Raw genomic sequence first — 13,095 nt, 5'->3', positions numbered from 1 at the left:
GTATCGCAGTGCTGCCAAAATGCTCAAAAAAACGCTCTTGTGGGTTCCAGCCCTTATAGTCGGCTGACATTCACCTGCAAGTAGGGATTATTTTGCAGCTTATACCATACAGTCTTCAGCAGATTTCAGCAGATATCTACCTAATAACAGTTTGAATCTCTGCTTTTGCTCTTTTTACACTGATTGATGCAGTACTGTGACCTCTGAGATTGACGGAACTTACCGGAACGCCCAATCACAGTTCTGATCGATACACTGTCTGAAATGAATTGTGAGTTTATTGATTGGCTTGCAGAAGTCAACAGATGACTGACAGGTCCTATGGAAGGAAGGGCTTAGTAACAGTCATAGCTGCCATTGTAACTGCTATGAATCCTTTTATGTTGCCTTTCCATAATATCCCCTGCTGAAGATGCGCTAACTGTATAAGACTGGAGATTAGGGTAGGCTGACTGTAAATATGTGCTGTTCCCCCAACTCGATTAGAAGGAGCTTACCAGCTGCTGACAACCCACGTTATAAGGTTGTATGTCTCGCATTCAGTGGTAAGGAGGGGGGGGGGGGGGGCAAGAAACAACCAGGATCCAAACTTGCAACAATCCTTTTAGTTTTAGTTTTTAGTTTTAGTTCAGGCATACCATCCGGAAGACCAAGATCGACAACACATGCAAATAAACGGCAGATCTAAGCATAACCCGTTTATTGGTAAAACATAGCATATAGCCATAAAAGGAGAAGTAAAATTCAATAAAACTTACATAAGTGGCCCAAGCAATGGGAACTCCGAGAAAAAATGTGCGCTTGTATGCTGCTCCACAACCAGTAAGACAGTAAAAAGATGCCGCCTGTCTCCTTCCCATCAACAGAAGTCCTGTTGATCTTCTGGCACACGTAGTGTCTGAGTTAGAACCCTGGAACAAGCATATGGCTGATACAGTAAAACCTGAGTCTTTTGAGTCAGAGTACCTGATCTGCTACATGCTTGTTCAATGTCTATGGCTAAATGTATTAGAGACACAAGACCAGGAGGGCTGCAAGGCAACTGGTATTGTTTAAAAGGAAATAAATATGACAGCCTCTATATACCTCTCATCTCGGGGTCCCTTTAGGATGATTCTGAATGCTGGGGTTGCAGCATTGGGTTTGTTGGGGTCTTAAGCTCAACACACACCATACAATCTTGGTTGTACAGATTTACCAAATCTATGTAGTATAAGGGCCAACAGATTGAAAATAACCTGAATGAGTGATTGGATAAGCTCTTATACTACATGAAAGTGGTAAGATTGAACAACCAAGATTGTATGGTGTGTGTTGAGCCTTATGGTGGCCATACACGGTACAATAAAAACGTTCGATTTTCCCGTTTATTCGATCTAAATGATTGAATTGAATGAAAGTTGAAAATATTTTTTTTTTCGATCAAGAAATTCGAACGATTATCCTGTTTTTTCTGGAAAAATGATCGGACATGCTGGAAAAATCTTTATATTCGATCTAATGGAATAATCAAACTAAATTATCTAATTGAAAAATTGTACCATGTATGGCCACCTTAAAGAGAAACTCCGACCAAGAATTGAACTTTATCCCAATCAGTAGCTGATACCCACTTTTACATGAAAAATATAATGATTTTCACAAACAGACCATCAGGGGGCGCTGTATGACTGATTTTGTGCTGAAACCCCTCCCACAAGAGGCTCTGGTACCGTACGGTACTCTGGGCAAACTGCCACAATGTAACAATGACACACACAGGAAATGGCTGTTTATAGCTGTCTGTTAAAGCCAGAACAGCTACATAATCTGCCCACAGTAACAATGTCACCATGTAATACATGTCAGAATGTGAATCTGGGAGAGGAAAGATTTTACAATGAGCAAACTCTGACTAAATCATGTATACATAATTATTGTAAAAATTAAGCACCTTTTTATATTAAATTATTTTCACTGGAGTTCCTCTTTAAGTTAGACATAAATATTCCTGGGGATGGACTGTAAGACGCAGTGAAGGAACTGCAGTGATAGTACAGAATTTGGTAATGCTTGGCCTGGATTTTCACATGGCTCTGTGACAGGTGTTCCCAGAACAGTGAATTTGAAGATGTTGGATTGCTTCAGGTGCTAAATTAGAACAATGTATACATTTTGAACATTATATTTCTATAGTCGTTTGCCAAAATAGTAACATTGTTTCCTGAGCTGTTTGTTTAGCCTGCACTTCAACTAGATCCTCAGGAAATAGACAAGTTTACTGTCTATTTCTTGATTGACAGCTCTGAAGACAACTGAAACAGCACAAGAGACAATAGAATTGGTGGTTTCTAACCAGAAGTTACACTTTGAACATTATTTGCCAGAACTGATTTAACTTAAAGTGAGCCCGAGGCGGGGGGGGGGGAGGGGTGATGGGACACAGAGGCATGTTCTCTGCCTCATGACATGCCTCTGTGCCCCTCCCCCACTGCCGCGCTATAGGTCCCTCCCCCGAAATTAGCGACAATCTTTGTTTCTATCTCAGAGGGGAGAAGAGGGGTGTTCCTGCAGGCTTTCCAGAGCTGCCACTGGGCAACTCTCTCTCCCTGACCACACCCCCTTCTGCTACCCCGCCTCACTGCATGCTGATAGAGCATCTCGATCGCCTTCCAGCGTTGTGACCCAGAGGTCACAAAGTGAAAGTTCGCCCTAGCAGGCCTCAGGAGTGGCGGAGAGCGGTGTGTATGGTGACTACCTGATCCGCTCAGCCCCCCGCCTCAGGTAGCCTAGGTTTTTTTTCATTATATGAGCCCACCTCGGACTCTCTTTAAAGTTGCTCTTATTTAAAGAGAACATGAGATGGCGAGGGAGAGAAAATGTATAAATGCCTTGGGGCTTCCTCCAGCCCCCTCCTATGGAGTATTTTATTAATCATGTTTTGCATCATGAAATGCAAAAAATGGGGGGAAAAAATCGGAAATCAGAAAAATGGAAATCGGAAAAAACAGAAATGGGAAAAATGGAAAATGAGTCTTGTGATTGATCTAAAATTACCGCCGTGATACGATTTTTGCAGAAAGTCGGCATTCTCTGATTGGTCCAATGCTTCTGCGTTCTATGATTGAGCTAAAATTACAGAGTTGCAGTGATTTATGTGGAATCAGGGCCGGGCCGAGGCATAGGCTGGAGAGGCTCCAGCCTCAGGGCGCAGTGTAAGAGGGGGCGCAGAATTCATTCAGCTGTCATTCCTAATTGTGTTTGAAGCAGAAATAAATAATAAAAGGGGATACATGGCAGTGACTGCAGCCAGATAACTAGAGATTAAGGTGTTGGGGAGGTTCTGGGCCCTGTGGCCCTCTTAGTCTAATAGCAATCATTGTGTGACTGCTGGGGTGGCAGGGATGGAGGGGCGCACTTTGGTGTCTCAGCCGTGGGTGCTGGAGGACCTTGTCCCGGCTCTGTGTGGAATTACATTTTCCGGTTTCTGATTTCCGAATTCTGATCTGCGATGCCAATATCCGATCAGAAATGCGTAAATTTCAATTTTGCGGAATCCAAATGCGCATCCCCAGCAATCAGCGGATCATTGTGTTTGCATTCATTTTTTGTGCTCAGGGCTGTTTCACACTGCGGGCGTTTCCATGGCGATTGCTCTGCGATTGCCTGATTGCCGGCAACACACTAGTTCAGTATCTCTGTTGCTTTTGTAAAAGTGCTGCCAGCAGTATTCCGGGATTGATGGCATTGCCATTCAGCAATCGCCTTCCAGGAGAAACAGAATTCCCAATCACACCTGAAGCGCTTTTTTGTGCGCTTTGCAATTGATTAGCGTTTTTTAAAATCGGTCCCATTCACATTCATTAAAATTTTACCACGATTTCAATGAAAGTGAATAGGAGCGATTTTAAAAACCCGCGAATCAATCACAAAACGCTCAGAAAAGCCCTTAGGTGTGAATGAGCCCTAACAGTTCAGCGGACCTGAACTCAGAACTTTCTCTCTGCTCTAAACGATCAGCAACAGCATAATAACCTTTAAAGATAATCAATTCTTTGTTACAGCTAATACAAATCCTACAATATGTCTGCAGTGTGCCTACTCTCTGCTTTCATGAAAGCAGCAATAGGGTTAACATCCTGTGTTTACAAATTAGCTGCTCTGCCGTGGCAGCCAGCGGACACAGCTGAGAGATCAAATTATAACTTGTGGTTAGTCTCAGATGAGTTGGAATCACACAGGCTAAACTCTCTAAATACATACAGGGTGCATTTCTCTCTGTTCTCCTTCTGTCCTGTGCAAGAGTTGAGGTTGGATTTTTATTTGACTACCTCAGCTTTGTAATGCTGGGAATACACGGTTCGTTTTTGCCTTCGTTTAAACCTTCGTTTCGATTGTGCCTTTTGTCCTTTTCGATCCCGAAATAATCGGTCATACGGTTAATATCACCACCCACGGTTTCGTTTTTTTTTTTCGATTCTGATGGTTTCGTTTTTCCAATGATCGAAGGCTGCAAAGAAACGAAACGAAAATCCCTTTTTACAGGGACGGACTAGCATAAACGAATATATAATCGATCTGAACAGCCATCAAGCCTACCAATGACTCGATTAGATGGATAAAGAGAGATAATATCAAACATGTTCGATCACTAGTCGTTCGTTTTTGGGGTCTATTAATCGAAACTATAATGAGATTATGACTATTTTCACATACGTTTTCAACACTCGATTCGTTTACCGAACGAATCGAAGGTTTAAACGAAGGCAAAAACGAACCGTGTATTCCCAGCATAAGACTGGATTGCTGGAAAGGGGGAGGACAGGTAGCCAAGTAATGAAGCGGCTGGTCAGAAAGACATCTGCCTGTCCTCAGACAACCTGTGTGCAGCTGGGACATGTGTCAGCTGACAGGCAGATGTTGCATTGTTCTCTTCTCTGCCCAATAAAGGCAAAACTTGACAAGGATCATTCTTTTCAGGATTAGGATGATTAGAAGTGCTTATTATGCGGACGGTACTTACTGGTAGCTCTTGTGGGCCAGTGCCATGGCCAGCTAACTTGGGGGGGGGGTATACCAGAATCTCATGATCCTGACAAAAATGTTATCTACAGGTAGTCCCCGGTTGACAAATGAGATTAGGACTGTAGGTTCATTCTGAACCTGAATCTATTCTGTGCTATCTCTTTCCCCTGTACCCCCTCTGGGCCTCTAGTGTCCCCCTCTGTGTCACCTCTGTGTCCTCCAGTACCTCCAGTGTCCCCCTCTGTGTTACCTCTGTGCCCTCCTATGCCTCCAGTGCCCCCCTCTGTGCCCTCCAGTGCCCCCCTCTGTGTCACCTCTGTGTCCTCCAGTACCTCCAGTGTCCCCCTCTGTGTTACCTCTGTGCCCTCCTATGCCTCCAGTGTGCCCCTCTGTGCCCTCCAGTGCCCCCCTCTGTGTCATCTCTGTCCCCCCATGACTTCACTGCCCCATGTGAGCCACATCAAACCCCCCCCCCCCCCCCCCCCCCCCATTTTTCCTTTTAATTTTTTTTAATCAATTTTTTTTAAACCCTCCATTTTTTCCCATTGAGGTGAATGGGTGAAATCTGATTGGCTGTTTGTGGTTATGCCCAGGTACGCAGGAGGGGGGGCAATGAGACCTCAGAACAAATCGACCAAGACCGCCGCGTCCGCCCTTGCTCCCCCCATGTGGGCATTTATACATTACCAGTCCTGTGTTGCCCATCCCTCTTCAGAATCCCTGGTCTTCCATTAGCGGTATACATGTCGCCGGCGTATAGCATGTGGCGCGTGCATAACGGGGTTTTGTCGCATTTGTCGCTCGTCCAATAGATACATGCAACCAATTTCGGCTCAAAATGAGTCGCATCTTCTATTGGGTATTCTTTTGGTAGCACCTATTTTGTCCCATTCGATAATAATTATCGAATCAGATGGTTAATCGGCCACCAAGCTGCTAGTTAGTTGTCCAAAACGGACCCAAATGCACAGATATTGCACAGATATAGCCTTTTGTTCTAAAGCCTCTTCTCCTGATTTGCATACAGCTGTTTCAGGCTTCAGGGGGGTGGGGCGATATTTTATCCTATCCTATTTATCTTATTGACTTACAGGAAGTGAAGGTGTTTTCTCCTGACAAATATTTTGCATTAAAACCCAATAGTCTAATCTCACCCCATAAAAACCCTCTATACTCAAATTTGGCGCATTGAATACATATAGTATAATATATCAGACTTGAGGGTCAAACAACTCAATATAATGTATATCAAAAATAAACAGTCATAGCTGTAGTAATAAAACTAGTAGTGTCATGTGTGGCCTTAAGTACAGTTTTTAAAGTCATATTAGAAAGCCGAGGGATTGTTCTCTGAAAGGGATTGGTTCAGGAAGGAATCGATTCCAACCACACACTGACCATCTATTTTCAATAGATCCCAGCAGGGAATTTAATGAAAATCGATTGAGCTGCAATGGTGCACTGTTTGATGCAGTGCAACGCTATAGGTCATCGATCTATGGCCCCTCCTGCCCTCTAGATCCTCCATCCTGTCCCATCCATACTTTTGATCGATTTTTGGTTGACTAAAAGCTGATGGATTGGATATTTTGGGGGAATCGATTCTTTGCAGATTGAGCAGGAAAAATTGAAAAGGGTTTTTGGCACCCTAATTCATTTATAGCAATAAAGAAACATTAGTAAAGGTAATTTATTACATTTTTGGGGACAATTGTCATTCATATAGAATAGTTTTTAAAACGTCATGATTTTTTTTATACCTTTATCGTAGCTCCCAACTGTCCCTCTTTGGGAACCCAATCTCCCTGTCCCTCTTTCCTCCTCATTTGTCTTTCAAGACTTATGTACAGATCTGTGTTAATATATATTTTTCTACTGAAGAATATGTTTAACTGACTCTAAACTTTATTCCCATCAATTAAATATTATATATTTCTTATTCTTAAATGTTAAATGAAGGAAAACGAATGATGATAGAAAGGACCAGTGTGGTTTGAATGATAAAACTACATCTTTTGATTCTGAATTCTCTGTGGTATACATGACAAGTGGCAGGGGCATAACTAGGCCCCATCAGGCCCCCCTGCAGAATTTCAGAGCCTTTAGGCCTTGTTCACATTGCGTTCCAATCGCGTTGGCGTTGGGCATTTTTTGCCGCAATTTTTTTTTTTGCGATTCATGGTGCTTGAGTGGGCGGTGCATTTTTGTTAAAACCGCTTTTCTAAGCACTTTTCCAGAGAGGATTTTTAATTCACTCCCTGATGCAAGTCAGGAAGTGAACTCTTTGACCCGGAAAATAATAAATACAATGTATTTATTCTTAAAAACGCGAACGCAATCACTGCACAAATCGATTTTGTGAGCGCTTTGCGTTTTTCCTATACCTTCCTTTGAGGTGGAATCGCCTCAAAAAAGGTACAGGCAGCGCTTTGCTGAGCGGACCAGAAAGGAACCGCTCAGATGTGAACTCTCGCATAGGGAATCATTGCACAAGTATTTTGTGGGCGATTTTGAAAATTGCCTGCGCTTGAAAAAAGGGCAAAAATGCCCTTAGTGTGAATGAGCCTTTAGGGCTGGTGCACACCAGAAGAGCTTTTCTGAGCGTTTTGTGATTTTAAAAGCTCTTGCTAATGTTATCCTATGTGTGTGATCCCAGAGCGATGTGATTTTGTAAAAGTCCCCCATAGCATTGCATTAGCAAGAGCTTTTCAAATCTCTAGCGCTCAAAAAGCTTATTTTTTTAATAACGCAGGACTTTTATAAAATACTCACTGCAGGAGACTGCAATCAAACCTTCCTCTTATAAGCCCTACCTATGATCTGAATGTCCCCGTTGATCTTTGCTCTCTTTTTCCATCTCACAGCAGACCATTGCGAATAAATATATAGCAGGATAGCTCATTATCCCCAATAACTTCCTGCCCTGTAGAACGACCATATGACAAGCCCAATGTCTTTGCTTTCAGCTATGGCAGAGTTCCCCTGCTAGGCTCTGTGCGTTTGCACACTCTCTACAGAAGAGTCAACACACAAGACAGCTGCCGATAAGTCTTCTGCCCTCAATTCCCGGCGGGAATAAACAGGAGGACCCAGATGCGAGTTAATATATTCAAGCCCATCACATTTACATGAGGACCACAAGCCTGGGATCTGAAAAGCGTTTGTCCCAGACTTAATGATAAGGTTTCAGATTACAGCACCTTTCATATTGAAATTTCCTGACCTCCAATAGGCAGGCGTGTGCTGGAGCTGTAGTCAGCAAGCTGCCATGATGCTACAATGCAATCTGATTACTGCAGCTGCTCGCCCCACGCTGTACGGAAAGCTGGGCATACACCATGAGATTTCTACTCCATCGTGCAGTCCATATCTCCCTGAGATCAGTTTTTACCTTGCATCACTTCATTGATTGCCAGAGTTTTTACACAACTCTGTTTGAAAAAATTGATTGAAACGCTGCCGTCAATCGCTATGTACCGATTGATGATGTACAGAGTTACTAGACTTTCAGGCTCCTTTAACACTTAAAGAGGAACTGTCGTGAAAATCTTAACATTTAAAGAGAACCCGAGGTGGGGTTCTTCCATCGCAATCCCCATACAGAGGCTGGGTCTGTCTATAGAGCCCAGCCTCTGTTGCTAGTTAGTTTCCTCCAAAGACCCCCCTGCGCTCAGCCAGACCCCATAAAACACAGCCGCGCTATGCAGCAGTGTTTACCTCACTAACGTCAGTCTCGGCTGCTCCCTCGCCTCCTGAATCGCTCTGGTCCCCGCCCACGTCCCTTCCCTCCAATCAGCGGAGATGGAAGGGATGTGGGCGGGGACCGGAGCAATTCAGGAGGCGGGGGAGAGCGGAGACTGACGTTAGTGAGATAAACACAGCCGGGTGCGACACGCTGCGTGTCGCGTGTCTGTGTTTTATGGGGTCTGACAGCGCGCAGAGGGGGCTTTGGAGGAAACTAAATAGCAACAGAGGCTGGGCTCTATAGGCAGACCCAGCCTCTGTATGGGGATTGCGATGGAAGAACCCCGCCTCGGGTTCTCTTTAAAACACACATAAATAAGAAGCACATTTCTCCCAGAGTAAAATGAGCCATAAATGACTTCTCTCCTATGTTGCTGTCACTTACTGTAAGTAGTAGAAATCTGACAGAACCGACAGGTGTTGGGCTGGTCCATCTCTCCACAGGGGATTCTCAGCATGGCCTTTATTCTTTATAAAGACACTCCCTGAAAAAGATTTATACAAAGATGCTGGCCAGCCTCTCTGCTAACCGTACACTTTTTGGCAGTTGGACGGAGCAATTTCCATTTCACTAAGTGCATTTTGAAAATAAATAAATCCCTGTGAACCCCCCATGAGGAGATGGGCTAGTCCAAAACCTGTCGCTTCTGTAAGATTTCTACTATCTGCTGTAAGTGACAGCAACATAGGAGAAAAGTAATGTATGGCTCATTTTACTCTGGGAGAAACATACTTAATTGGATTTTACATATATTTTAAACTTCAAGATTTTCGCAACAGAGGTCCTTTAAGTTGGCCACACACCATACAGTTAAGAGATCCCATTTTACACCAATTCGATAAATATGATCGTTTGTCCCAAAAATTCAAAAGCTTTTTTTCCGTTTTTGATTGAGAAAGCCAATAAAATTTCCAGTTTTTTTTCTTTAATTTTTGAGATTCGACATGTTGGGAAATTCAGACCAGTTTTATCAAGAATTGTATGGTGTGTGTGATGGATTGTGAAATTGTATTCAACCGGAAAAAAATCGCATGTAACTATTCAGTACATTTTTCTAGCCAACCAATTTTTTCAGAGTTTACGATCTTTTATACCGAAATTGCGGCAATCTCGAAAATATGTATGTGGTACCTCAAAGATTCTGATCTAAATTTCCATTTAATTGGAAAATTAAATCAGAATTCTCAAATCAAATCAAAATAATAAAAAATTGTATGGTGTGTGGCCACCTTTAGGATCCTTTTAACAGTTGCTCTTAGTTATAACCAGGGCTATGGAGTCGGAGTCGGGAAAAAATGCACTGGCTCCGACTCCTAATGAATTTAAACTGTAATTAAAATAGAAAATATGATAAAATGTTCTATTTCTCAGATAATAGTCATCATAAATAGTTTATACATACAGTAATAGCTGTGCTCAGTCCACAAAAATGAAATAAACCAATCAAAATTAGTTACTTGTGCTGCTTCAATAAAGCAGTCCCCGTATTTTTAAAGTCAGATATACATATCTGATTGTGACTGTATATATGATGTGTACACAGGAATCTCTTATATATGTTACGGCCAGAACCCGAAGTTTGGCCAGAACTAGAAGTGGCCGGCCACTTCGGGTTCTGGCCGGCCAATGTGCGAACTGGCCGCTGCGCTGCGGCCAATGTGAGAAATGCAACAATTCCTGTAAAGTTAATGGGATGTTGTGGCCGCAGCGCAGCGGGCAAATGTATCACACATCTTACTTTATTCAATGACATTAAGCCGACCGGCTTTTTCCCCGCTTTCTCTCTTCCTCTCGCCTCTCTCTCCTCCCCTCGCCTCTCTCTCTTCCTTCTCTTATGGGCAGCCGGGCGGGGACACGCGTGTCCAGGAGAGTCGTTCGTCGCGGCAGGAGAGCAGAGCGGGGAGGCTGCAGACATCGCTTCTGCCAGCACCCGCTCTGCAAGAACGGCAGGATTCCCCTGCCGCGACGAACGACTCCGGAGGGACACGCGTGTCCCCGCCCGGCTGCCCATAAGAGAAGAAGAGAGAGAGGCGGGGGGAGGAGAGAGAGGCGGGGGGGAGGAGAGAGGCAGAGAAAAAGCCGGGCGGCTTAATGTCATTGAATAAAGTAAGATGTGTGATACATTTGCCCGCTGCGCTGCGGCCACAACATCACATTAACCTTACAGGAATTGTTGCATTTCTCACATTGGCCGCAGCGCAGCGGCCAGTTCGCACATTGGCCGGCCAGAACCCGAAGTGGCCGGCCACTTCTAGTTCTGGCCAAACTTCGGGTTCTGGCCGTAACATATATACTAAATAACATCTATGCTGTAAGAATAAAGCCTGATGTGTAGCTGTGTCACTAATAGAGATGGTCAATGAGATGGAAATAATTCTGCGTTGGTGCTGATTTATGCAAATGTATGCACTCTCTTTGCTCATGAAATCAAATAATTTGATATGTTGTTAAAATTTGGTTTGGTGACTACGAATTAAAAGGTACCTGAGATGGATGAAAAGAAAGGTTTCATACATACCTGAGGCTTCCTCCAGCACCCTTCAGGCCAATCAGTCCCTCGCTGTCCACCTCCACCACCTGGATCTTCTGCTATGAGTCCCGGTAATTAAGCCCGTCAGCGCAGTCCGGCCACATGCTGCTCCTACAGCCAGAAGCGTTCTGCATCTGCGCAATAGTGCTGCGCAGGTGTAGTACGCTCCCAGCGGCGGAGTGTGTGCATGCTCACTACGCCCGACTGGCTCAAGTACCTGGACTCATAGCAGACGATCTAGGTGGCGGAGGAGGACAGCGAGGGACTGATTAGCCTGAAGGGGGCTGGAGGAAGCCCCAGGTATGTATAAAACTTTAATTTAATCTGTCTCAGGTTTACTTTGTTACACAATAGTACTATACTCTACATATGCACTCTCCACAGAGCTGCAGGGAATCCACTGAGAATGTTGTGCACATTGAACACATAGGTGTTGTCTATCACCCATAAACCTGGTTCAGATTGTACATGAAGAATGTGTAATGGAGGAAGAATTGCCTCTTTCTCCTGCAGAGTACCTGCACATCACTCTTACATGTACCCACAGTTACATTGCCTAGGTCCTGATCCATGTTCAGATTGTGCAGGAAGAATGTGTAATAGAGGAAGAATCTCCTTATTCCCCTGTAGAGTACCTGCACACCACTCTTACATGTACCCACAGTTACATTGCCTAGGTCCTGATCCATGTTCAGATTGTGCATGAAGAATGTGTAATAGCGGAAGAATCGCCTCATTCTCCTGTAGAGTACCTGCACATCACTCTTACATGTACCCACAGTTACATTGCCTAGGTCCTGATCCATGTTCAGATTGTGCATGAAGAATGTGTAATAGAGGAAGAATCTCCTTATTCCCCTGCAGAGTACCTGCACATCACTCTTACATGTACCCACAGTTACATTGCCTAGGTCCTGATCCATGTTCAGATTGTGCATGAAGAATGTGTAATAGAGGAAGAATCTCCTTATGCCCCTGCAGAGTACCTGCACATCATTCTTACATGTACCCACAGTTACATTGCCTAGGGCCTGATAGATGTTCTTTGTTCCGGTCTGTACCTTTTACAAGTACTCTTACCAAGGACTACCGTAGTTTTAGTCTATGACTAAAGGGAATAAATATGGCAGTCTCCATATCCTTCTCACTTCACTTGTCTTTTAAAATTCCTAAGCGTTGGCAGTTAAGAGATGAATTTCATGTTACATACTTTCAATCAACAAGATTGTAATATGCAAATTAGAGGAGTCGGTGGAATCCTAAACTGAGGAGTCGTAGTCGGTACTCCACAGCCCTGGTTACAACTGAAAGGACAAGTGATTTTCAAAGCAATGCCCATGTTTTCCTAAGGTTTTAGTTCACACTATATGTGAATGGGATCAGCCACGCAACGCATAGAACCGCAGATGGCGTCCGTTCGTATGCATTGCGTTCCGAACGCACGTCCATCCGCTTTTCCTGATGTGAACGTAGGCTAAGGCAGGGCTTTTCAACCTGTGGTACGTGTACCACGAGTGGTACTTTGCTGTTGGCCAGGTGGTAAACCTCAGGTTTGCCTGCCACTTGTCCTGGTTCCATCCTACCTCCACAAAGTTCAGCTCCCCCACGCTCGCTCCTCGCTGTGCTGCCCTGCGGCATACTTCAGACCTCAGATCAGTGGTGAAGAGAAAGCCAGGCGAATGGTGCATAGTGTCAGTCGGGTTACTGCTGATCTGAGGTCTGAACTATTCTGCAGAGCAGCACAGCGAGGACCTCGGGGGCTAAAGGGGCTTCCCCATTCCTCCACAGTAGAGGGGATCCAGTGATAGGACACCCA

General features: G+C 44.2%; 1 protein-coding gene across 1 annotated transcript in view; it reads left to right on the top strand.

Moving 5' to 3' along the window:
* Window positions 1-13,095, top strand: part of ZC3H12C (zinc finger CCCH-type containing 12C) — a 106,344-nt gene that overhangs the window by 24,164 nt on the left and 69,085 nt on the right. The window lies entirely within an intron of this gene.

Source organism: Hyperolius riggenbachi, chromosome 2, assembly GCF_040937935.1.
Source record: "Hyperolius riggenbachi isolate aHypRig1 chromosome 2, aHypRig1.pri, whole genome shotgun sequence".
NCBI classification, from domain to species: Eukaryota; Metazoa; Chordata; class Amphibia; order Anura; family Hyperoliidae; genus Hyperolius; species Hyperolius riggenbachi.
The sequence above is the reverse complement of the archived record's forward strand: the minus strand, read 5'-3'. Positions and strand labels throughout refer to the sequence as shown.